The 26428-nt window shown below is 44.1% G+C and overlaps 1 long non-coding RNA gene across 1 annotated transcript in view; it reads right to left on the bottom strand.

Annotated features, from left to right (window-relative positions):
• Window positions 1–5657: 5657 nt before the first annotated feature.
• LOC143809406 (uncharacterized) overlaps window positions 5658–26428 on the bottom strand; it is a 44238-nt gene continuing 23467 nt past the window's right edge. Inside the window, exon 3 of the long non-coding RNA XR_013222268.1 lies at window positions 5658–5756. This is a non-coding gene — a long non-coding RNA (uncharacterized LOC143809406). The remainder of the gene's footprint in view (window positions 5757–26428) is intronic.

Here is a 26428-nt window from a genome sequence, read left to right as displayed (position 1 = left end):
GCTTGTCCTGGATGGCCAGAATTCAAACCAGTAAGATGCTAATCCTCCCTAAGCTTATTTATCTTTTCAGATGTCTCCCTCTTGCCGTCCCTTCTAAATATATATCAGCATTCCAATCTCTGATTGATCGTTTTATTTGGAATGGTAAACCACATCGAATTAAACGATCGTTAATGTCACTCCCATACTCCAAGGGAGGCCTTGGGGCTCCTAGAGTCCAAGCTTACTATAAGGCCGCTCTTTTAGAACCGCTTAAAATCTGGTGGGAGGGTGGCTCGTCACTTATATGGTTTAATATTGAGTCTCACTTCGCTCCTGGACAGTCTCTTAAGGTGTTGCTGGAGCTGTGTCTATTACGGCTTAACCCTCAGGGTCCCTCTCTTAATACAATTCGTTCTGCCATCAAAATTTGGTCAGAGTTGTGCCCTAATCTTCTCTCCTTCCTAACCCACTATGTGTCTCTTCAAGCTTTGGAGTCTGCGGTTGACGGTCTGTCTCTCTCTTCCTGGGGGGGATGTGGAATTCTATGGGTACGTGACCTATTTAACGACGGTGGCCTGATCCCATTCTCGGATTTGGCTACACGCTTCTCTCTTCCTGGGAAATGTTTTTTCCAATATTTCCAAATTCGCAGCCTCATGAAACGTTGCTTCCATTCTGGAATTCCCACCTCCCTCTCGGACGAGGAGACTCCATTTCAACGATTCTTTAGACCAAATACCCTGATTGATCATGGCATCTCAATTATTTATAAAGCCCTTCTTTCACATGATTTTGTAGGCAAACTCCCTTTCATGTCCTCGTGGGAGGCTGCCCTTTCCTTCGATGCTCCCCTGACTGACTGGGACTTCGCTATGACACACCCTTCCAAATTTTCTTCTTGTATTGGACACTTAGAACAAATTAAAAAAATCCACCTCCAATGGTATTTTACTCCTGCCAAATTAGCCAAACTTCACCTCTCTTCCTCTTCTCTATGTTGGAAAGGTTGTAATCTCAACGGCTCATTAGCACATGTGTGGTGGGTTTGCCCGTGTCTTAGACCATTCTGGTGTCAAGTCGAATCCATATTAATTGAGATTACTCAGCTTCCTTTCACCTTAACGGGTCCCCTTGCCATCCTGGGTATTTCACTTTTGGATTTCCCCCACTCCCTCCAACCCATAATTTCTAATATCCTTGTCGCTGCGAGGCTCTGCATTGCAAAATATTGGAAATCCCCTATAGTTCCCAGCAAAGACGAGTTAATTGCAAGGGTTAATCTTCATCTTAGCTACGAATTGACCATAGTGGATAGCCTCTCTAGGAAGAATAAAATTCTCAATTGGTGGGACCCTTGGATCTCATCCTCACTAGTATCAATCCCGACTTCACTTCTTCCTACCCCTACCAGTTAAATTGAAAGGTATTATGTTGATTCCTTCTGCATTGTTATATTCTGTTGAATTTCCGGAAATATTGTACTTTCTGATCTTTTGTAACATTATAATGGTGTTTCTTGTCCCTTGTTCCCCCTCTCCCCTCTTTCCAATGCTATTGTTATTGTAAAATATTTTTGCTGAATAAAATATTAATGGATAAAAAAAAAAAAAACATCAGCAGTGGCGCCCCTGCAACAGAGCAGAACGGAAGAGAAGGAACTACTCTGTCGATGTGATGCCACCTGAAGCATGTGAATCGCTGCCAGGGGCGGTCGGTGACCATTCTGTGCCGGGAGAGATTATTGCGAGACAGAACAGACAGTATAGTTACAAAAATAATCAATTTGTCTTTATTTATATCATGCAGTATAATATTGGAATACAAGTATAAAAAAGGCTTAATCAGTCCATATGTAATATAAAGGTAGTATAGGGCTTGCCCATATTGAGGTGAAGAGACCCCACATACAGCCACCAGTGCCCACCGCTCTCCTTGAGAAAGCATAACAGCGAAATACAAAGCGGGGCACTGATGGCTGTATGTGGGGTCTCTTCACCTCAATATGGGTAAGCCCTATACTACCTTTGTATTAGACATGGACTGATTAAGCCTTTTTTTATACTTGTCTTCCAATATTATACTGCATGATATACATATAGACTGATTTTTTTGTCAGTATACTTTCTTAATAGTCTGTACTCTGATTTATGGCATCATGCCTTACATGCAAATTCTTACGTGAATCATGGAACTTCATTATTATTCTCTGCTTTGTCTGATATAGACTACCTTGCTACCCTTTACTTTTTGTGAAAGCCCCCTCCCACCTTTATCTACTTGATTTTATCTCCTTTTGAAACCTCTTACATGTCCTATAGTATTTATTCTCTATTTCATGTCTTTTTTACATTTAATCCTTAATAAAATGTTCACATTTTATACTCTTTTGAGTGGTGTTTTTCTGGGTTCTTTGTACCCTGACTACCTGCAACATGATGCCTGTATTCTTAGGGTTAGAAATAGTGCTGACTATTAAGCTGCCACTCTGTTAGATCCACAGTACAAGAGTACATTTTGCCAGATGCTTCTCCCCCTGGAAAGGGATGCACGCATGCAGGAGTGTCGAAGCACGCTTACAGACAATCTTAAGTGTAATTTTCCCCAAGTCAGCAGTAAGGCACACAGTGTGCATCCCAGTTATAGACTTCCAACTCTGGGAACGTTGAGTCGTCAAAGCAAAAACATTAGCAGCAGTGTAACTGGCAGAAGCAATTTCTGTGAGTCGTTTCCCACATTTTTTAGACCAGCCCGTGCATCATCAGAACAGAGTACAAGTCTGACACATTGTGAATGACTGGAGAGGATGGTGCAGGAGTATCAGGAGCTCAATATCAATGCCATTGGGGGATTGAACTGTTTTGCATTTTGGTCTTCAAAAATTGAAAAGTGGCCAGAGCTCACCTCTCATGCCTTGAAGGTTTTGTCATGCTCGGAAGCCAGGGTTCTCTCAAAACGTGTCTTCAGTGCTGCTGGTGGTGTCCTGATGGATAAGCACATGCAGCTGTCACCTGTAAGTTTAGACTGCTTAACTTTCATCTAGATCAGGGGTCTCAAACACACAGCCCCAGGGCCGCATGCGACCCCTGAGGCAGGCATCTGCGGCCCGCGGTGCACGCTAGAAGAGAGGAGGCGGCACAGAGCTCTGGGAGTTTCTGGGAGCCGCTGCTGGAGAGCCGCCCACAATGCATGACGCGTCGCCATGGATACGCAGAGTGACTTCCGACCGTCCACTGGCTGGAGAATGAGCAGCGCGCTGCCAAGCAGGAAATGTGCAGCACCTGTGACGGCGAAAGTGAATGAGCCTTCCTGGAGGCTGCAGCAGTGCGGGGGGATGCAGAGCCTGGCTGGGAGGACAAGGTATGGGCTGTTATATACTATGTGGGCTGTTATATACTACGTGGCTGTGCAATATACTATGTGGGTTGTTATATACTACGTGGGCTGTGTTATATACTACGAGGGCTACTATATACTATGTGGGCTATTATATACTACAAGGGCTGTTATATACTACGTGGGCTGTTATATTCTACATGGGCTGTTATATACTACATTGCTGTGCAATATACTACGTGGGCTGTTATATACTACGTGGCTGTGCAATATACTACGTCGGCTGTTATATACTACGTGGCTGTGCAATATACTATGTGACTGTGCTATATACTATGTGGCTGTGCAATATAATACGTGGCTGTGCAATATACTACGTGGGCTGTTATATACTACATGGCTGTGCAATATACTTCGTGGCTGTACAATATACTACGTGGCTGTGCAATATACTTCCGTGGGCTGTTATATACTACGTGGCTGTGCAATATACTACGTGGCTGTGCTATATACTGGTTTGAAAGGAATGTGGCCCGCCAGCTTAAATTTTTTTTTTGTCCAGCCCATCTACTCTGCCGAGTTTGAGACCCCTGATCTAGATGAACAATTCATGGATCTCCAATGACTTTTGCACCCCAGTTACAGACTGGGCATACTATGTGATGGTGTAGTTTTTAGTGTGCTGCGTTGATCTTGCGTTATTGAAGTCGGTGACACCTTTGTTGTGGCTTATGTGATTGCTGTTGCTACTGCTGCTGATGTTACAAACAATTTTTTTAAATGTGGAGACTCCAAGTTTGGTCTCCATCTGGTGGCTTGCCTGTAGTGGAAGGGGTGTCAGAGCCCTATTATACTATTTCTACTCTGAGGAAGTTGATGGCACTTTAGTGGTGTGTGTGACAATAATTTTTTTAAATGTGGAAACTCCAAATTGGGTCTCCTTCATGTGTGTTACCTGTAGCAGTAGGGCTCCCAGACTGGCAGGCCTGACTTACTTTCAATCAACTACCTGTGTTTTTATCCTTAAATGTTTCTGACAATAGTAGTCTACGAAGCTGATATTTGTGCCACCTGAATGTGACTGAGCAGAAAAACAGTTTGCGCCGTTGCATGAGGTATCAGAGCTAATAGCACAGTAGGCTTACACCAGTCCCTCACCCACCTCATCTTAATTTAAACTTAAATTCAAAGCTGTAAATGCTGGCACAGACCCTGATAGTTCATGCATGGACCATGGCTGACTGCTGCTGTGCAGTTATCAAATTGCTACTGTGGGTCAATTGATGCCACTTTTTCTGGTGTCTGTCTCTAATTTTTGGAAATGTTTGGACTCCAATTTGGGTCTCCTTCATGTGTGTTGCCTCAATTTGGCAGGGGTCTCGCAGCACCAGGCCTACACCTGTCACTCATCCACCTGTTACTGATCAATTTTTAAGCTAGAAATGCTTATCCAAGCCCTGTTCCAGGCCCTCTATCAATGCTGCACAATTATACTATTTGTAGTCTAAGTCAATTGATGCCACTTTTCCTGGTATCTGTCTCTAATTTAAGTTGTTATGGCAGCTTTTTGGCCCCCCTGAAGGTTTTGTCTATGCATTTGGTTTTGCTTCTCATTTAATTCAAAAAGGTTCGGATATGTTCGACAAACTGTTATGCAAACTCTAAAAAAAGACAGGAAAAACACCACAGGTCTGAACACTATGCATTGTAAGATTTGTGCAGGCAGTTGTGTCTTTAGGGCTTGGAAGAGGGAAGTCACATGTTGGGATAGGTCATCTTTCAACCTTCTGTGGGGCCGCACATCACCAGTATGGGAGAACTGTGATATTTCATCATCATGATGGATAACATGTTGCTCACTCAGCCTATGGCGTGGATTGTCCTGTGACTGAAACTGCTATCTCTGTAACCTTTATAGGAATGTTCTAGAAATTCATCATATATTCATAACTTTGCAGAATAAATTTATCTTTACCGTTGACAATAAATTATGTAACCCCCAATGCGAAATCCTGCATTAAGAATGCGTTCATTGGCTTTTAAAACTTTATTTCTGACATCTGACAGCCATTTGAGTAGCCATCAGACATCAAGGGTATAGTCACCTATTTTATACCAATGTCCCTTGGGGTCATCATTATACCTCACACCTGCATCTCTTAAATGAGATCCTTTTCCCCTTTATTGCTCTGTTTAAACCTCTCTGAAACTTCTTGTGCTGGAGTAATGTAAATCCAGATATTGTTGCTTAGGCTAGCATTTTATGTATTACAATGGCTAGTTAATTTTTATAGGCTTCTGTCTTTTTATTTGATGCTTCATCTCATTTGACTGCCAGCTGTCTATTCTTCTTAGAAAGGGTTTAGTTGTCTAAGATTCATAGAAAAGCTTCCCCATCTCCTCTTCTCATGCACTTTTGTCGAGTGTACTCATGTTCTCACCTAGGAAAGAAATTGTGACACTGGATCAATTCTCACAGACAAGCCATGAGTGAGGACAGTCAAAGAGTCCAAGGTCAAAAGCCAAGAGGGTACATCATAAACAGAAGGAACAGACAAAAGACGTAGACAGGTAAGTGTGCTAGGTCAAAATACCAGGAAAATAGCGGATCAGTAATTGTTGTAATTAGTTTAAACGCACTTCATACTACATATGCAAATGAGGGGGCTTTGGCACACCCTTGGTGTGGCCAAGAGCTCGGGGCACCTCAAAGCCTTCCTCAATTTGCATACCTTGCAGTTCCCTGATCCTGATTGACAGGACAGTGCTCACTTCTCGTGAGTGCTATCTGAACCCCTGGCACATATTACAGGATCGGGTCCCACTTTAATCATTACCCCGTGTTATGGCACCACAGCTTCTAAAAATTGTAAAACGAGAAACAAGAGACACGACAATGATGCGCTCACCTCAATATAAAAAAGTTATGTATAAAAGTAGAAATTTTATTTAAACACCATACATATAACACTAAAACTAACCTGAAACCACTGCAATAAAGTGCAAAAGCAGATCAATTATGATATAATTATAGCATGGTGATATATTGTGCATATACTGTATAGTGCCACTACTAGCAGCAATGCATAAATGCTCAATAGTTATACATTTAGAGAGCATACATGAGACATTGGAAACAATATGTAAGGAAACAATGAGGCATATAGATAATGCAGATCATGACATCATAATAATCAAGGTGTCCTACAATATTACAAAATATGTCAAAGGAAAACGTCCCTATCCAAAATACGTCATCCTATGCAATGTATCCATTAAGCAATAAATACGCCATAGTGGAATTAGGGATGATAGGAGGAATATATATATATATATATATATATACTGTGTATATATATATATATATATATATATATATATATATATATATATATATATATATATATATATATATATACACTGCTCAAAAAATAAAGGGAACACTTAAACAACAGAATCTAACTCCAAGTAAATCAATCTTCTGTGATATCAAACTGTCCACATAGGAAGCAACACTGTTTGACAATCAATTTCACATGCTGTTGTGCAAACGGAATAGACAACAGATGGAAATTATTGCCAATTATCAAGACACACTCAATAAAGGAGTGGTTAGTGGTTCTGCAGGTGTGGACCACAGACCACATCTCAGTACCAATGCTTTCTGGCTGATGTTTTGGTCACTTTTAAATGTTGTTTGTGCTTTCACACTCGTGATAGCATGAGACGGACTCTACAACCCACACCATTGGCTCAGGTAGTGCAGCTCATCCAGGATGGCACATCAATGCGAGCTGTGGCAAGATGGTTTGCTGTGTCTGTTAGCGTAGTGTCCATAGGCTGGAGGCGCTATCAGGAGACAGGCCAGTACACCAGGAGACATGGAGGGGGCTGTAGGAGGGCAACAACCCAGCAGCAGGACCACTACCTCAGCCTTTGTGCAAGGAGGAACAGGAGGAACACTGCCAGAGCCCTGCAAAATGACCTCCAGCAGGCCACAAATGTGCATGTGTCTGCACAAACGGTTTGAAATTGACTCCATAAGGATGGTCTGAGGGCCCAACGTCCACAGATGGGGCTTGTGCTAACAGCCCAACACCGTGCAGGACGCTTAGCATTTGCCAGGTTTGGCAAATTCACCACTGGCGCCCTGATGAAACAGGTGAAAGCAGGTTCACACTGAGCACATGTGACAGATGTGACATGGTCTGGAGATGCTGTGGAGTGCAATCTGCTGCCTGGAACATCCTTCAGCATGACCGGTTTGGCAGTTGGTTAGTAATGGTGTGGGGGGCATTTCTTTGGAGGGCCGCACAGACCTCCATGTGCTCGCCAGAGGTAGCCTGAATGCCATTATGTACCGAGATGAGTTCCTCAGACTCCTTGTGAGACCTTATGCTGGTGCGGTTGGCCCTGGGTTCCTCCTAATGCAGGAGAATGACAGACCTCATGTGGCTGGAGTGTGTTAGCAGTTCCTGCAAGATGAAGGCATTGAAGCTTTGGACTGGCCCGCCCATTCCCCAGACCTGAATCCGATTGAGCACATCCGGGACATCATGTCTCGCTCCATCCACCAACGTCACGTTGCACCACAGACTGTCCAGGAGTTGGCGGATGCTTTAGTCCAGATCTGGGAGGTGATCCCTCAGGAGACCATCCGCCGTCTCATCAGGAGCATGCTCAGGGGTTGTAGGGAGGTCATACAGGCATGTGGAGGCCACACACAATACTGAGCATCTTTTCCTTGTCATGAGGCATTTTCACTGAAGTTGGATCAGCCTGTAATTTGATTTTCCACTTTGATTTTGAGTATCATTCCAAATCCAGACCTCCATGGGATATTTATTTTGATTTACATTGATAATCGCTATGTTTTATTGTTCTGAACACATTCCACTATGCAATGAATAAAAATTTTCCAACTGGAATATTTCATTCAGAGATATCTAGGATGTGGTATTTTAGTGTTCCCTTTATTTTTTTGAGCAGTGTATATATATATATATATATATATATATATATATATATATATATATATACACAGTATATATATATATATATATATATATATATATATATATATATATATATATATATGTTTTGAAGATTATTTGGTATTAAAACAAAGTTTACAGTTGTGTTTTACAATGCTATTTTGACATGAGCGAGAGAACTGCTGTATGTAAAAGCTCATGTTAAAATCGCATTGCATACAGATGCCATACGGATGCCATACGGATGTCACACTGTTACTAGATGTGAGGAAATCGCATCCTCACATTGCAAATGGGTTACATGCGGATCACTGTTTGGGAACATTTGTGCGATTCTCGGCTGTCAAAATCAGACCGATTTTTTATACGGTAAGTGTGACTCCAACCTAAGTCTTGACATGGCTGTGAATGCCCCTGTCCTTGTTAGATCTAAGAGGTTAAGATGCCCAAAATTAGTATAACAGGCAAACAAATTTATAAAGATACTTTACATTTGTTGATGCGCATCTTCCCTGTATCTTCGTGGTAATGAAACATTGGGAAGAAGTTCCGCTCTATTCCAAACTTTACAACCCAACCTCACTGCTGTCTCTTTGTCCTGGAGGTTTAATTTCCAGACTTTATATTTACTCTCCATTCACTGATACATTTTAGATCTCTATTGACTGAGTACTTAGGGGCTATGTCCAGAACAATCATCTAAAAACAAACACCCCATGACAGATCTTGGAGTACATTGTATTAACCAATCTCTACTTCCTCAAAATTGAACTTTAAGAGATTCATTAATCTCATTATGACAACATGAGCACAAGAAAAACTCAAATGATGCAGAACGTGATGCTCCCGGTCTATAAAATGAAGATATTTTCTCTGTTTGATGCATTGTGTTATCAAGTTATGCCGCCCAGAGCAACTCCACGTAAACAGTAATATACAAAATGTTTTTGATAGATTTCCTTCACATTTATCCTGCAGTAAACATGTACAGTACCTCTGTAATATCAATGCAGCGACAACCTCTTAGGATTCATACAGTGCAGAGTGAAAGCCTCAGATAACCTTGAGAAGTACAAGTAGAAAAGAGGCAATTCCGGCGATTATTCTTCTCTATTAACCTGAGATGCAGATTTCTCAGTCCCCTACAGCAACATTCACGCAATATAGCCTTCAGTCCTGCATTTTGCTCTTTCAATTCCAGCAAAATTAATCAATGAGATGTGTGCATATTTAATTCTCCATTGAAAGTCAAATCTCTTTGGAGATTTCTTACTGACTGAACAATTACTACTATGTGGGGTTTGTTTCGATACGTCGCTTCCATTTTCCCTCTCACGTAGGTTATCATTTGTGTTTAACGCTACCAAATTATTTAAGGTCTTCTTCGTTCATCCCTTATAGAGATTCTATCTATGTTTCCTAAAGTTCCTAAACTGTCATCAATATCATACAGAGCCCTATACCATATTTCTGCATTTTAATCAAGTATCTGGTATGAGAAAGTTGGAGCTATCAGCAGCAATAACACTTTTGCAATTAGCCAGAACTAGCACGGTGTGGTGTCTATGCCTCTAGACTGGTCGCGGCCTTGGATGCTATAATTCCTCTCACTCTGCATGATTGACATCTTCACGGCGCCCAGTCCTTCACAGCGCCCTGTCCTTCACAGCCCCCTGTCCTTCACAGCGCCCTGTCCTTAACAGTGCCCTGTCCTTCACAGTGCCCAGTCCTTCACAGTGCCCATCGTTCACAGTGGCCAGTCCTTCACAGTGCCCAGTCCTTCAAAGTGCCCAGTCCTTCACAGTGCCCTGTCCTTCACAGCACCCATCATTCACAATGCCCAGTCCTTCACAATGCCCAGTCCTTCACAGTGCCCAAACCTTCACGGTGCCCAGTCCTTCACAGTACCCATCGTTCACAGTGCCCAGTCCTTCAAAGTGCCCAGTCCTTCACAGTGCCCAGTCCTTCACAGTACCCATCAATCACAGTGCCCAGTCCTTCACAGTGCCCAAACCTTCACAGTGCCCAGTCCTTCACAGTACCCATCGTTCTCAGCACCCTGTCCTTCACAGCGCCCTGTCCTTCACAGAGCCCTGTCCTTCACAGCGCCCTGTCCTTCACAGTGCCCAAACCTTCACGGTGCCCAGTCCTTCACAGTACCCATCGTTCACAGTGCCCAGTCCTTCAAAGTGCCCAGTCCTTCACAGTGCCCAGTCCTTCACAGTACCCATCATTCACAGTGCCCAGTCCTTCACAGTGCCCAAACCTTCACAGTGCCCAGTCCTTCACAGTACCCATCGTTCTCAGCACCCTGTCCTTCACAGCGCCCTGTCCTTCACAGAGCCCTGTCCTTCACAGTGCCCAGTCCTTCACAGTGCCCATTGTTCACAGTGGCCAGTCCTTCACAGTGCCCAGTCCTTCACAATGCCCAGTCCTTCACAGTGCCCAGTCCTTCACAATGCCCAAACCTTCACGTGCCCAGTCCTTCACAGTACCCATCGTTCACAGTGCCCAGTTTTTCACAGTGCCCAGTTTTTCACGGTGCCCAGTTCTTCACAGTGCCCATCATTCACAGTGCCCAGTCCTTCACACTGCCCAGTCCTTCACGGTGCCCAGTCCTTCACAGTACCCATCGTTCACAGTGCCCAGTCCTTCACAGTGCCCAGTCCTTCACAATGCCCAAACCTTCACGGTGCCCAGTCCTTCACAGTACCCATCGTTCACAGTGCCCAGTCTTTCACAGTGCCCAGTCTTTCACGGTGCCCAGTTCTTCACAGTGCCCATCATTCACAGTGCCCAGTCTGTTGTGAATTCCGTTCTGGAGCTCCCTCCTGTGGTTGCTAATGGTATTTTTGTGAGTTCTGCCCTTGGGCTCCCTCTGGTGGTTTCGAGTGGAACTGCTGCTCCTTTAGGTAGCTGTAGCAGCTGCCTCCACTGATCGCCTTGCCTGGGTTTGTTATTTAAACCTGCTCTGGGCTTTAGTTCATGCCAGCTGTCAATGTTCTTTGTTGGATTTGGTTCTCTCCTTGGATTTCTCATATGGCCTGTCCTTGTCAGCAAAAGATAAGTTTTTGCTAGTTTTTGTTTGTCCATTTGTTTGGACTCTATTGCTCTGCAAATATGTCTCTTTTTGTCCAGCTTGTCACTATGTCATTTTCAGGCTAGCTGGAAGCTCTGGGAAAGCAGATTTGCCCCTCCACACCGTGAGTCGGTGTGGAGTTCATTTTTGTAAACTCTGCGTGGATTTTGTAGTTTTTAATACTGAGCGCACAGTATCCTTTTCTCTCTGTCTATCAAGTTTAGTATTGGCCTCCTTTGCTGAAATCTGATTTCATTTCTGTGTACGTCATTTCCCTCTCCACTCACAGTCAATATTTGTGGGGGGCTGTCTTTCCTTTGGGGGTTTTCTCTAAGGCAAGATAGCTTTCTATTTCCTACTTTAGGGGTAGTTAGCTCTTAGGCTGTGACGAGGTGTCTAGGGAGAGTCAGGAACATCCCACGGCTATTACTAGTGTTGTTGTTAGGATTAGGAACTGCGGTCAGTAGAGATACCACCTCCTCAGAGCTCATCCCATGTTGCGTTTTAGCCGCCAGGTCATATCAGTGTGGCCTCTTAACCACCAGGTCATAACAGTACAGCTGGCCCACAATGTGTTAAATGCATCTCAAAAGAGGGAAAAGAAAGTTCTGAGGTTTTTTTTTTTCCTTTGTAGCTTGTTTTGTCTTTTTTTTCCCCTTAATCTCTGGGTGGTTCAGGATTTTGGTGCTGATATGGAGGTTCAGTGTCATGAATCCCAATGGCTAGGGATAGCACAGGACAAGTAAAGTACAAAAATATTACGGACGAGCTCTAGGGTGATGGAACCTGGGCTGACCGCTGCCCTACGCCTGACAAACGCAACTAGAGATAGCCAGGGAGCGTGCCTACGTTGGTTCTAGACGCCATGCACCAGCCTAAGAGCTAACTAGCACTACAGAGAAAATAAAGACCTCACTTGCCTCCAGCGGAATGAACCCCAAAAGATATAGTTGCCCCCCACATGTATTGACGGTGAAATGAGAGGAAGGCACACACATAGAGATGATATATATATAGTTTTAGCAAATTGAGGCCCGCTGTAAACTAGAAAGCAGAACGATACAAAAGGGGACTGAGCGGTCAGCAAAAAACCCTAATCAAAAAAACCATCCTGAGATTACAAGAACCCATGTGCCAACTCATGGCACATGGGGAGAACCTCAGTCCACTAGAGCTACCAGCTAGCATAGAGACATAATAAGCAAGCTGGACAAAAAACCAAACAACTGAAAATCAGCACTTAGCTTATCCTGAAAGATCTGGGAGCAGGTAGGCAGGAACCAAACAGAGCACATCTGAATACATTGATAGCCGGCAAGGGAAATGACAGAAAGGCCAGGTAAAATAGGAAACACCCAGCCACTGATGGACAGGTGGAAACCAAAGGCCGCAACCCACCAAAGTCACCCAGTACCAGCAGTAACCACCAGAGGGAGCCCACAAACAGAATCCACAACAGTACCCCCCCCTTGAGGAGGGGTCACCGAACCCTCACGAGAACCCCCAGGGCGATCAGGGTGAGCTCTATGGAAGGCGCGGACCAAATCAGTCGCATGAACATCGGAGGCGACCACCCAGGAATTATCCTCCTGACCATAACCCTTCCACTTAACCAAATACTGGAGTTTGCGTCTGGAAACACGAGAATCCAAGATCTTCTCAACAACATACTCCAATTCTCCCTCCACCAGCACCGGAGCAGGAGGCTCAACCGAAGGAACAACGGGCACCTCATACCTCCGCAACAACGACCGATGGAACACATTATGAATAGCAAACGATGCTGGGAGATCCAAACGAAAAGATACAGGGTTAAGAATCTCCGAGATCCTATAAGGACCGATGAACCGAGGCTTGAACTTAGGAGAAGAGACCTTCATAGGGACAAAACGAGAAGACAACCACACCAAATCCCCAACAAGAAGTCGGGGACCCACGCGGCGACGGCGATTAGCAAACTGCTGAGTCTTCTCCTGAGATAACTTCAAATTGTCCACCACCTGATTCCAAATCTGATGTAGCCTGTCCACCACCACGTCCACTCCAGGACAATCCGAAGGCTCCACCTGACCAGAGGAAAAACGAGGATGAAACCCCGAATTACAAAAAAAAGGAGAGACCAACGTGGCCGAACTAGCCCGATTATTAAGAGCAAATTCGGCCAGTGGCAAAAAAGCAACCCAGTCATCTTGATCAGCAGAAACAAAACACCTCAAATAAGTTTCCAAGGTCTGATTAGTTCGCTCCGTCTGGCCATTCGTCTGAGGATGGAATGCAGACGAGAAAGACAAATCAATGCCCATCTTGGCACAAAACGTCCGCCAAAATCTAGACACAAACTGGGATCCCCTGTCAGAAACGATATTCTCCGGAATCCCATGCAAACGAACCACGTTCTGAAAAAATAAAGGGACCAACTCAGAGGAGGAAGGCAACTTAGGCAAGGGCACCAAATGAACCATCTTAGAAAAGCGGTCACACACAACCCAGATAACGGACATTTTCTGTGAAACCGGGAGATCAGAAATAAAATCCATGGAAATGTGCGTCCAAGGCCTCTTCGGGATGGGCAAGGATAACAACAACCCACTGGCCCGAGAACAGCAAGGCTTAGCTCGAGCACACACTTCACAAGACTGCACAAAGGTACGCACATCCCTAGACAAGGAAGGCCACCAAAAAGACCTGGCCACCAAGTCTCTAGTACCAAATATTCCAGGATGACCAGCCAACACAGAAGAATGGACCTCGGAGATGACTCTACTGGTCCAATCATCCGGAACAAACAGTCTTTCTGGTGGACAACGATCCGGTTTATCCACCTGAAACTCCTGCAATGCACGTCGCAAGTCTGGGGATACGGCGGACAATATTACCCCATCCCTAAGGATACCAGTAGGCCCAGAGTCTCCAGGAGAGTCAGGCACAAAACTCCTGGAAAGAGCATCTGCCTTCACATTCTTTGAACCTGGCAGGTATGAAACCACGAAATTGAAACGAGAAAAAAACAACGACCAACGAGCCTGTCTAGGATTCAAACGCCTGGCAGACTCAAGGTAAATGAGATTCTTGTGATCAGTCAAGACCACCACACGATGTTTAGCACCCTCAAGCCAATGACGCCACTCCTCAAATGCCCACTTCATGGCCAAAAGCTCCCGATTACCCACATCATAATTGCGCTCGGCGGGCGAGAATTTTCTAGAGAAGAATGCACATGGCTTCATCACCGAGCCATTAGAACTTCTCTGCGACAAAACCGCCCCCGCTCCAATCTCGGAAGCATCAACCTCAACCTGAAAAGGAAGTGAAACATCTGGTTGACACAACACAGGAGCAGAAGAAAACCGGCGCTTAAGTTCCCGAAAGGCCTCCACGGCCGCAGGAGACCAATCAGCAACATCAGCACCCTTTTTAGTCAAATCAGTCAAAGGTTTAACAATACTGGAAAAATTAGCAATGAACCGACGATAAAAATTAGCAAACCCCAAGAACTTCTGAAGGCTCTTAACAGATGTAGGTTGTGTCCAGTCACAAATCGCCTGAACCTTGACGGGATCCATCTCAATAGTAGAAGGAGAAAAAATGTACCCCAAAAAAGAAATCTTCTGGACTCCGAAGAGACACTTTGAGCCCTTCACAAACAGAGAATTGGCCCGCAGAACCCGAAACACCTTCCTGACCTGTAGAACATGAGACTCCCAGTCATCAGAAAACACCAAAATATCATCCAAATTCACAATCATAAACTTATCCAGATATTCACGGAAAATATTGTGCATAAAGGACTGAAAGACTGACGGAGCATTGGAGAGTCCAAAAGGCATTACCAAATACTCAAAATGGCCCTCAGGCGTATTAAATGCGGTTTTCCACTCATCACCCTGTTTTATCCGCACCAGATTATACGCACCGCGAAGATCTATCTTAGTGAACCACCTAGCCCCCTTAATGCGAGCAAACAAATCAGTCAATAATGGCAATGGATACTGATACTTGACTGTAATCTTATTCAGAAGGCGATAATCTATACAAGGCCTCAGGGAACCATCTTTTTTTGCCACAAAAAAAAAACCTGCTCCCAGAGGTGACGAAGATGGACGAATATGTCCCTTTTCCAAGGACTCCTTAATATAATTCCGCATAGCAGTATGCTCTGGCAGTGACAGATTAAATAAACGACCCTTAGGGAACTTACTGCCAGGAATCAATTCTATAGCACAGTCACAATCTCTATGCGGAGGGAGCGAATTGAGCTTAGGCTCCTCAAAAACATCCCTATAGTCAGACAAAAACGCAGGGATCTCAGAAGGAGTAGATGAAGCGATTGAAATCGGAGGTGCATCATCATGAACCCCCTGACATCCCCAGCTTAACACAGACATTGTTTTCCAGTCCAGGACAGGATTATGAGTTTGTAACCATGGCAGACCAAGCACTAGTACATCATGTAAATTATAAAGTACAAGGAAGCGAATCACCTCCTGATGAACGGGAGTCATGCGCATGGTCACTTGTGTCCAATACTGTGGTTTATTCATAGCCAATGGTGTAGAGTCAATTCCCTTCAGAGGAATAGGAACTTCCAGAGGTTCCAGACTAAAACCGCAGCGTTTAGCAAATGACCAATCCATAAGACTCAGGGCAGCGCCCGAATCCACATAGGCATCGACGGAAATGGAAGACAGTGAAAAAATCAGAGTCACAGACAAAATGAACTTAGGCTGCAGAGTACCAATGGCAAAAGATTTATCAACCCTTTTTGTGCGTTTAGAGCATGCTGATATAACATGAGCTGAATCACCACAATAGAAACACAATCCATTTTTCCGCCTATAATTTTGCCGTTCACTTCTGGACTGAATTCTATCACATTGCATAGTCTCAGGTGCCTGTTCAGAAGACACCGCCAACTGGTGCACGGGTTTGCGCTCCCGTAAACGCCGATCAATCTGAATGGCCATAGCCATAGACTCATTCAGACCTGTAGGCGTAGGGAACCCCACCATAATATCCTTAATGGCCTCAGAAAGACCATTTCTGAAGTTTGCAGCCAGGGCGCACTCATTCCACTGAGTAAGCACCGACCATTTCCGAAACTTCTGACAATATATCTCCGCTTCATCATGCCCCTGAGAGAGGGCTAATAAAGCCTTTTCAGCCTGAATCTCCAGGTTAGGTTCCTCATAGAGCAATCCCAATGCCAGAAAAAACGCATCCACACTGAGCAATGCAGGATCCCCTGGTGCCAATGCAAATGCCCAACTCTGAGGGTCGCCCCGCAGGAAAGATATTACAATCTTGACCTGTTGAGCAGGGTCTCCAGAGGAGCGAGATTTTAAAGAAAGAAACAATTTACAATTGTTCCTGAAATTCAGGAAGGTAGATCTATCTCCAGAAAAGAACTCTGGAATAGGAATTCTAGGTTCAGACATGGGAGTGTGAACAACAAAATCCTGTATGTTTTGAACTTTTGCCGCGAGATTACTCAGGCTGGAAGCCAAACTCTGGACATCCATGTTAAACAGCTAAGATCAGAGCCATTCAAGGGTTAAGAGGAGGTAAGAAGCAGCTAGACAGCAATTAAGGGCTAGGCAGCAAAACTCTGAAGGGAAAAAAAAAAAAAAAATTTCCCTTAAACACTTCTCTTTCTCCTGCTTCAGCCCAAACAATTAACACTTTGTTGGCCGGCTATACAGTCATGAATCCCAATGGCTAGGGATAGCACAGGACAAGTAAAGTACAAAAATATTACGGACGAGCTCTAGGGTGATGGAACCTGGGCTGACCGCTGCCCTACGCCTGACAAACGCAACTAGAGATAGCCAGGGAGCGTGCCTACGTTGGTTCTAGACGCCATGCACCAGCCTAAGAGCTAACTAGCACTACAGAGAAAATAAAGACCTCACTTGCCTCCAGCGGAATGAACCCCAAAAGATATAGTTGCCCCCCACATGTATTGACGGTGAAATGAGAGGAAGGCACACACATAGAGATGATATATATATAGTTTTAGCAAATTGAGGCCCGCTGTAAACTAGAAAGCAGAACGATACAAAAGGGGACTGAGCGGTCAGCAAAAAACCCTAATCAAAAAAACCATCCTGAGATTACAAGAACCCATGTGCCAACTCATGGCACATGGGGAGAACCTCAGTCCACTAGAGCTACCAGCTAGCATAGAGACATAATAAGCAAGCTGGACAAAAAACCAAACAACTGAAAATCAGCACTTAGCTTATCCTGAAAGATCTGGGAGCAGGTAGGCAGGAACCAAACAGAGCACATCTGAATACATTGATAGCCGGCAAGGGAAATGACAGAAAGGCCAGGTAAAATAGGAAACACCCAGCCACTGATGGACAGGTGGAAACCAAAGGCCGCAACCCACCAAAGTCACCCAGTACCAGCAGTAACCACCAGAGGGAGCCCACAAACAGAATCCACAACAGTTCAGGGTCTGTCCTTGCGTGTGGATCAACTCGCTGCAAGGGTACAGAGTATCCAAGATTATGTTGTCCAGACTCCGGTATTAGAGCCTAGAATTCCTATTCTTGATTTGTTTTCTGGGGATAGACCTAAATTTTTGAACTTCAAAAATAATTGCAGATTGTTTTTTGCTCTGAGACCCCGTTCCTCTGGTGACCCCATTCAGCAGGTGAAGACTGTTATTTCTTTGCTGCGTGGCGACCCGCAGGACTGGGCATTCTCCCTTGACCCAGGAAATCCTGCATTGCTCAATATTGACGCATTTTTTCAAGCGCTCGGATTGCTGTATGACGAGCCTAATTCTGTGGATCAGGCAGAAAAAACTTTGCTGGCTCTGTGTCAGGGTCAGGAAGCAGCAGAAGTATACTGCCAGAAATTTAGAAAGTGGTCTGTGCTCACAAAATGGAATGAGTATGCCCTGGCAGCGATTTTCAGAAAGGGTCTTTCTGAAGCCCTTAAAGATGTTATGGTGGGGTTTCCCACGCCTGCTGGTCTGAATGAGTCAATGTCTTTGGCCATTCAGATTGATTGGCGGCTGCGCAAGCGCAAGGTGGTGCACCATATGGCAGTGTCCTCTGAGCAGAGTCCTGAGCCTATGCAATGTGATAGGATTTTGACTAGAGCAGAAAGGCAGAAATTCAGACGTCAGAATGGCCTGTGTTTTTACTGTGGTGATTCTGCTCATGCTATTTCTGATTGCCCTAAGCGTACTAAGAGGGTCCCTAGGTCTGTTACTATTAGTACTGTACAGCCTAAATTTCTCTTGTCTGTTACCCTGATTTGCTCATTGTCGTCCTTTTCTGTTATGGCATTTGTGGATTCTGGCGCTGCCCTGAACTTAATGGACTTAGAATTTGCCAAGCGCTGTGGTTTTTCCTTGGAGCCTTTGCAGAGCCCTATTCCCTTAAGGGGGATTGATGCTACGCCATTGGCCAAGAATAAACCTCAGTACTGGACACAGTTAACCATGTACATGGCTCCAGCACATCAGGAAAATATTCGCTTTTTGGTGTTGCATAATTTGCATGATGTTGTTGTGCTGGGTTTTCCATGGTTACAGGTACATAATCCAGTGCTGGATTGGAGATCGGGACGAAACTCCAGGGAGAGTGCAGGGCATTTCTATATACAGGGGTAGCTGTGGACTGCCCTTGTAAGGGCAGGAGCATTGGGGATAGTCTATCGATAGCCCCATAGGGAATGATATAGGGACTGTCTTCCCTTCGCCTTCTGGATATCTGCCTAAACAAGGGAATATCCGGTGCTCCGTTGCCCTCCTTCTTCTATGGAACTGGTAAGACCGTTCCTTTTTTATGCTTAGAGGAATCAGTAGGCATTTCCTATAGTGTTTGCCATTACTGTTTTTTCTGTACGTTCTGTTATGCGACTGAGGGTGTGGTGCTGTATTTGTTGTAATCGTGCAAACAGCCTTACAGCCTTTGTATTTATCACACCCCAGTAATGTACTTCTCGTCAGCAATTTTGCTGTCGGGATTTTTTTAATCCTGTGAGGGGCTTATTAGTCTCCAGGGACCATCATATCCTATGGTGGAGACTTTGCCCCAATTTGTGTGTTTTTGTTCACGTGGGTGACTTGTTTTTTATGGTCTTTTATAGTATTAAAAGTTACGTTTTATATTCATCCCATTTTTTGCTGTATTTTTGTTTATTGTTATTGGGATTATCTGTATGATTTATACCCAAACACAGATATTGCTTTGTTGTTATTCTTCTTTGTTGCCAAGAAGGATGGCTCCTTGAGACCCTGTATAGATTATCGCCTTCTCAATAAGATCACGGTCAAATTCCAGTACCCTTTACCTTTACTTTCTGATTTGTTTGCTCGGATTAAGGGTGCCAGTTGGTTTACTAAAATCAACCTTCGAGGGGCGTATAATCTCGTGCGTATTAAACAATGTGATGAATGGAAAACAGCATTTAATACGCCCGAAGGCCATTTTGAATATCTTGTGATGCCATTCGGGCTCTCTAATGCTCCATCGGTATTTCAGTCCTTTATGCATGATATCTTCCAGAATTATCTGGATAAATTCATGATTGTGTATTTGGATGATATTTTGTTTTTTTCCGATGATTGGGAGTCTCATGTGAAGCAGGTTAGGATGGTGTTTCAGGTCCTTCGTGCTAATGCGTTGTTTGTGAAGGGGTCTAAGTGCCTCTTTGGAGTTCAGAAGGTTTCTTTTTTGGGTTTCATTTTTTCTCCCTTGGCTATTGAGATGGACCCTGTTAAAGTCCAGGCCATTCATTATTGGACTCAACCCACATCTGTAAAGAGCCTTCAGAAATTTTTGGGCTTTGCTAATTTTTATTGCCGCTTTATTGCTAATTTTTCTAGTGTGGTGAAGCCTCTGACCGATTTGACGAAGAAGGGCGCTGATGTGATGAATTGGTCCTCTGCGGCTGTTGAGGCCTTTCAGGAGCTTAAACGTCGTTTTACTTCTGCCCCTGTGTTGTGTCAGCCAGATGTTTCGCTCCCTTTTCAGGTTGAGGTTGATGCTTCTGAGATTGGGGCAGGGGCTGTTTTGTCTCAGAGAAATTCTGATGGCTCTTTGATGAAACCATGTGCTTTCTTCTCCAGAAAGTTTTCACCTGCTGAGCGTAATTATGATGTCGGCAATCGGGAGTTGTTGGCTATGAAGTGGGCATTTGAGGAGTGGCGACATTGGCTTGAGGGAGCCAAGCATCACGTGGTGGTCTTGACTGATCATAAGAATCTGATTTACCTCGAGTCTGCTAAGAGGTTGAATCCTAGACAAGCTCGGTGGTCTCTGTTTTTCTCCCGTTTTGATTTTGTGGTCTCGTATATTCCAGGATCTAAGAATGTCAAGGCTGATGCCCTTTCTAGGAGTTTTTTGCCTGACTCTCCGGGAATTCTTGAGCCGGCTGGGATCCTCAAGGAGGGGGTGATTCTTTTTGCCATCTCCCCTGATTTGCGGCGGGTACTTCAGGAGTTTCAGGCTGATATACCTGACCGCTGTCCAGTGGGGAGACTGTTTGTTCCTGATAGATGGACTAGCAGGGTAATTTCTGAGGTTCATTGTTCGGTGTTGGCTGGTCACCCTGGGATTTTCGGTACCAGAGATTTGGTGGCTAGGTCCTTTTGGTGGCCTTCCTTGTCACGGGATGTGCGTTCGTTTGTGCAGTCCTGTGGGACCTGTGCTCGGGCTAAGCCTTGCTGTTCCCGTGCCAGTGGGTTGCTTTTGCCTTTGCCTATTCCTGAGAGGCCCTGGACGCATATTTCCATGGATTTTATTTCTGATCTTCCTGTTTCTCAGAAGATGTCTGTCATCTGGGTGGTTTGTGACCGTTTTTCTAAGATGGTCCATTTGGTACCGTTGCCTAAGTTGCGTTCCTCCTCTGATTTGGTTCCATTATTTTTTCAGCATGTGGTTCGTTTACATGGTATTCCGGAGAATATTGTGTCTGAACAGAGGTTCCCAGTTCGTTTCTAGGTTTTGGCGGTCCTTTTGTGCTAGAATGGGCATTGATTTGTCTTTTTCTTCAGCATTCCATCCTCAGACAAATGGCCAAACGGAGCGAACCAATCAGACCTTGGAAACCTATTTGAGATGCTTCGTGTCTGCTGATCAGGATGATTGGGTGATCTTTTTGCCGTTGGCCGAGTTTGCCCTTAATAATCGGGCTAGTTCGGCTACCTTGGTTTCGCCTTTTTTCGTAACTTTGGTTTTCATCCTCGTTTTTCTTCGGGGCAGCTTGAGCCTTCTGACTGTCCTGGTGTGGATTCTGTGGTGGACAGGTTGCAGCAAATTTGGACTCATGTGGTGGACAATTTGACGTTGTCTCAGGAAAAGGCTCAACGTTTTGTTAACCGTCGTCGGTGTGTTGGTCCCCGGCTTCGTGTTGGGGATTTGGTCTGGTTGTCTTCTCGTCATGTTCCTATGAAGGTTTCTTCCCCTAAGTTCAAGCCTCGCTTTATTGGGCCTTATAAAATTTCTGAAATTATCAATCCGGTGTCTTTTCGTTTGGCCCTTCCAGCTTCTTTTTCCATTCATAATGTGTTCCATAGATCCTTGTTGCAGAGATATGTGGTACCTATGGTTCCCTCCGTTGATCCTCCTGCTCCGGTGTTGGTTGAGGGGGAATTGGAATATGTGGTGGAGAAGATTTGGGATTCTCGTTTTTCGAGGCGGAAGCTCCAATATCTGGTCAAGTGGAAGGGGTATGGCCAGGAGGATAATTCTTGGGTTGTTGCCTCCGATGTTCATGCTGCCGATTTGGTTCGTGGTTTCCATTTGGCTCGTCCTGATCGGCCTGGGAGCTCTGGTGAGGGTTCGGTGACCCCTCCTCAAGGGGGGGGTACTGTTGTGAATTCCGTTCTGGAGCTCCCTCCTGTGGTTGCTAATGGTATTTTTGTGAGTTCTGCCCTTGGGCTCCCTCTGGTGGTTTCGAGTGGAACTGCTGCTCCTTTAGGTAGCTGTAGCAGCTGCCTCCACTGATCGCCTTGCCTGGGTTTGTTATTTAAACCTGCTCTGGGCTTTAGTTCATGCCAGCTGTCAATGTTCTTGGTTGGATTTGGTTCTCTCCTTGGATTTCTCATATGGCCTGTCCTTGTCAGCAAAAGATAAGTTTTTGCTAGTTTTTGTTTGTCCATTTGTTTGGACTCTATTGCTCTGCAAATATGTCTCTTTGTGTCCAGCTTGTCACTATGTCATATTCAGGCTAGCTGGAAGCTCTGGGAAAGCAGATTTGCCCCTCCACACCGTGAGTCGGTGTGGAGTTCATTTTTGTAAACTCTGCGTGGATTTTGTAGTTTTTAATACTGACCGCACAGTATCCTTTTCTCTCTGTCAAGTTTAGTATTGGCCTCCTTTGCTGAAATCTGATTTCATTTCTGTGTACGTCATTTCCCTCTCCACTCACAGTCAATATTTGTGGGGGGCTGTCTTTCCTTTGGGGGTTTCTCTGAGGCAAGATAGCTTTCTATTTCCTACTTTAGGGGTAGTTAGCTCTTAGGCTGTGACGAGGTGTCTAGGGAGAGTCAGGAACATCCCATGGCTATTACTAGTGTTGTTGTTAGGATTAGGAACTGCGGTCAGTAGAGATACCACCTCCTCAGAGCTCGTCCCATGTTGCGTTTTAGCCACCAGGTCATATCAGTGTGGCCTCTTAACCACCAGGTCATAACACCAGTCCTTCACAGTGCCCAGTCCTTCACGGTGCCCAGTCCTTCATGGTGCCCAGTCCTTCACGATGCCCAGTCTTAGCTTTAGTGTAGAAGCTTTCATGTAGGTGCACAAAATTCTGAACTTAATATATGCCAGGGTACAGCGAAGAAGATGTCATACAGAATTGTAAAAATCGAATGCCATACTGATGGTCCATATGGCATCCAATTTTTTTCTCACACCCATCAGATTTCAGAGTGGAATTTCAGCATGTTGTGATTTTTTTCTCATGTCAAAGACAGCTAAGAAAAAATATGCAGATCTGAATTGTTTCATTGAATAACATTGGTCCGAGTGCAACACCTTTCTTTCTCACATTACACTTGTCCGATTTATACAAAAGTGCGAGCAAACTCTTAAGGCCAGCACTAGTCCAGAGTAACCAATGCCCCGACAAACTAGTCCTGACTAATTAGCAAGTCATGAATAGTGAAAGAAAAGAGTTTCTGCCACTCTTAGCTCTAGAGTTTTCTCACATCAGACACTTGATTAAAATGTATAATATTGGTGGCAATTTGGGTGCCTTAGGGAATTTTACAGGTTCCCTTTAAGTGCTACAGGACTAATGGCACTCCTAGGTTTCCTCTCAGACTATATCAACTACTGTGACGATATAACATTTTATCTTAATTATTCAGATGTCTATTTTCAGCAAGCCAGAAGGAATAGACTGTTATCTATATGTTGACTTTTGAATTTATTTGTTTCTTTCTGGTTGGTCATAAATGCACAGACTTTTGTTTGTATAAGCCTGCAGTATTGACTTGTAAGTTGACATTTGATGTAACATATTGTGCTGTTATCTAAGTTATTTGCCTAGTTTGTGGTTCAATAAAGTATTGCCACACTGTTTTACTCTCACCCTGTGTTGTCTGAGTAGTGTTATGCCCATGGTAATAGGAGAGTGGGTGTTTGGTGGTATGATCCGTGGTCAATGCGTTTTCGACTAGCAGACCAGGGCATCTACTGACCCCCCCATGTCTCCAAAAGTACTTATTCCACATACATCTGAAACTCTGCACCCTTGAAGTGGTTGTCTGAAAAACAACATTTATTGTGCTTGCTTATATCATGTTATCATATTCCGCAGCATTTTACAGGCATCATCGTTGTCCCCCAAACCTAAATTCCCTATTGATATACCATTGAAGGCAACCCATATAAACATGGGGAAAACATGCAAAGGCCTGGCAGATGTTGCTTTTGGAGGGATTTGAACTCAGGACTCCAGTGTTGTAAAGTAACGGAACTACCCACTGAGCAGCTCATTTATCACGGTAACAACTTAAACACAGTGATGTCACAGTAGAGGGATAATAAACAGTGATGTCACAGTAGAGAGATAATAAACAGTGATGTCACAGAAGAGGGATAATAAACAATGATGTCACAGCAGAGGGATAGTAAACAGTGATGTCACAGTAGAGGGATAATAAACAGTGATGTCACAGAAGAGAGATAATAAACAATGATGTCACAGTAGAGGGATAATAAACAGTGATGTCACAGTAGAGAGATAATAAATAGTGATGTCACAGTAGAGAGATAATAAACAGTGATGTCACAGTAGAGAGATAATAAACAGTGATGTCACAGTAGAGGGATAATAAACAGTGATGTCACAGTAGAGAGATAATAAATAGTGATGTCACAGTAGAGAGATAATAAACAGTGATGTCACAGTAGAGAGATAATAAACAGTGATGTCACAGTAGAGAGATAATAAACAGTGATGTCAGAGTACATTGATAACAAACACAGTGATGTAACAGTAGAGAATTAATAAACACCATGATGTCACAGTACAGAGATAATAAACACTGTCACATTACAGAACAGAGATAATAAACAGTGATGTCACAGCACAGAGAATAAACACTTATGTGACAGTTACTAATGGTTCCCTTAAGCACCAAGACCTCACTATATCTGTAACCACTCCACTTAGTTGTTCATTGAAAACTAAAAAGAAAAATAATTTTCAATCACAAAACATTTTATAAAGACCTAAAAGATGTGACATCATGTGAGGTGTCCATGGAGATGGGCTACTTAGGATGTGAACTTTCTCTAACAGGTTCTGTTATGTAGAAAATACTTAGTGCAAATGTGAAATAATTGGGAATCACAGCAGTAAACTCATCCCTGCCTTTTACTTCATCATGTATCAAGCACCGTGTAATGAACACTAATTCCCTCTGATCTCCCAGACTGCTACAAAGCTTTCAATGTCTCTGGTGCTGGCACACCGGATACACAGCACAGATTTCGACATGTATTCTGTATAGTTCATATGGAACATTTTTTTTCCACTGCTTATTTTAATAGCTAAACCAGGCATCTCTATCTTTACAATGGGTGTGATAGAGAAGGGGGCTAGCTTAGCTACTGAAATTAGCACTCACACTGCTCTGGTCAAGTGCCGACACAAAAAAAAATATCCAGTGTCAAGCACTGAACAGGCGGATACGGGCTGCTAATGTAATTGACTACAAAGGCAATTTGCAGAAAATTACCTTTTAGTTTTTATTTTATGTTTTTTTTTTTTTTCTATTGAGATTGACAATCCCTTTAATCGGGGTATAATGCTACTTTGCAGATCAAAGAAAAACAAAGAAAAGAGGTTCTCCCTGTGTAAAAACACAGAATAATTGGGGAAGTGATAGGATGTGAGCCGCTCACCTAGGTGGATGTATGCAGCACAAATCCGATATACGTTAAGAAGCAAACACTGGGAGGCTGCTGCTCCAGCTGCTACACTCGCACCTACCCAGGTAGAGAGGGAAATACAAGGTAAAGGAGAACGATTGGTGGTGGAGTCCATGTGCTGCCAAGGATATCACAGAAATTGGAGGAACAGTTTTGTTCAAAACAGCGCATTTCTGAGTTGGATCAACTTCTTCTTCAAACATCACTTCAGGTTTTTTTAAATTATTTTACCACTGGAGTGGTGCTTCTAACCTAAGGTCCCTAACGTTACTCCTATAGTCACCTGCAGCCATCTTAACCTTCTATTGCCGTCACTCCCGTCGGTCTCCAGCAGTTTGTAACCTGCCAGCTCGCTCCCGTGTTTCATCTAGTGAGCCAGGGGTCACAACTCAATACAAGTCTGTGAAAGCCTTGTTCTGGCTCTCATAGAATTACATTGAGAGCTTGTGATGAAACTTCTGACTTCTTGCCAGTCAGAAGTTGCGGTCGCAAAATGGCGCTGCAGGACCAGAGGGGAGCTAAAAAATATATGAAGCAACCGGAGGTTGAGTATGAGGACAGGAGTCAGGGACCTTACATTAGAAGCACCCCTCCAGTACTGAAAAAAAAAGAAAAACGCTGGAGTGGTGCTTTCA

The sequence above is a fragment of the Ranitomeya variabilis genome, chromosome 2 (assembly GCF_051348905.1).
Source record: "Ranitomeya variabilis isolate aRanVar5 chromosome 2, aRanVar5.hap1, whole genome shotgun sequence".
Lineage (NCBI taxonomy): Eukaryota > Metazoa > Chordata > Amphibia > Anura > Dendrobatidae > Ranitomeya > Ranitomeya variabilis.
The sequence above is the reverse complement of the archived record's forward strand: the minus strand, read 5'-3'. Positions and strand labels throughout refer to the sequence as shown.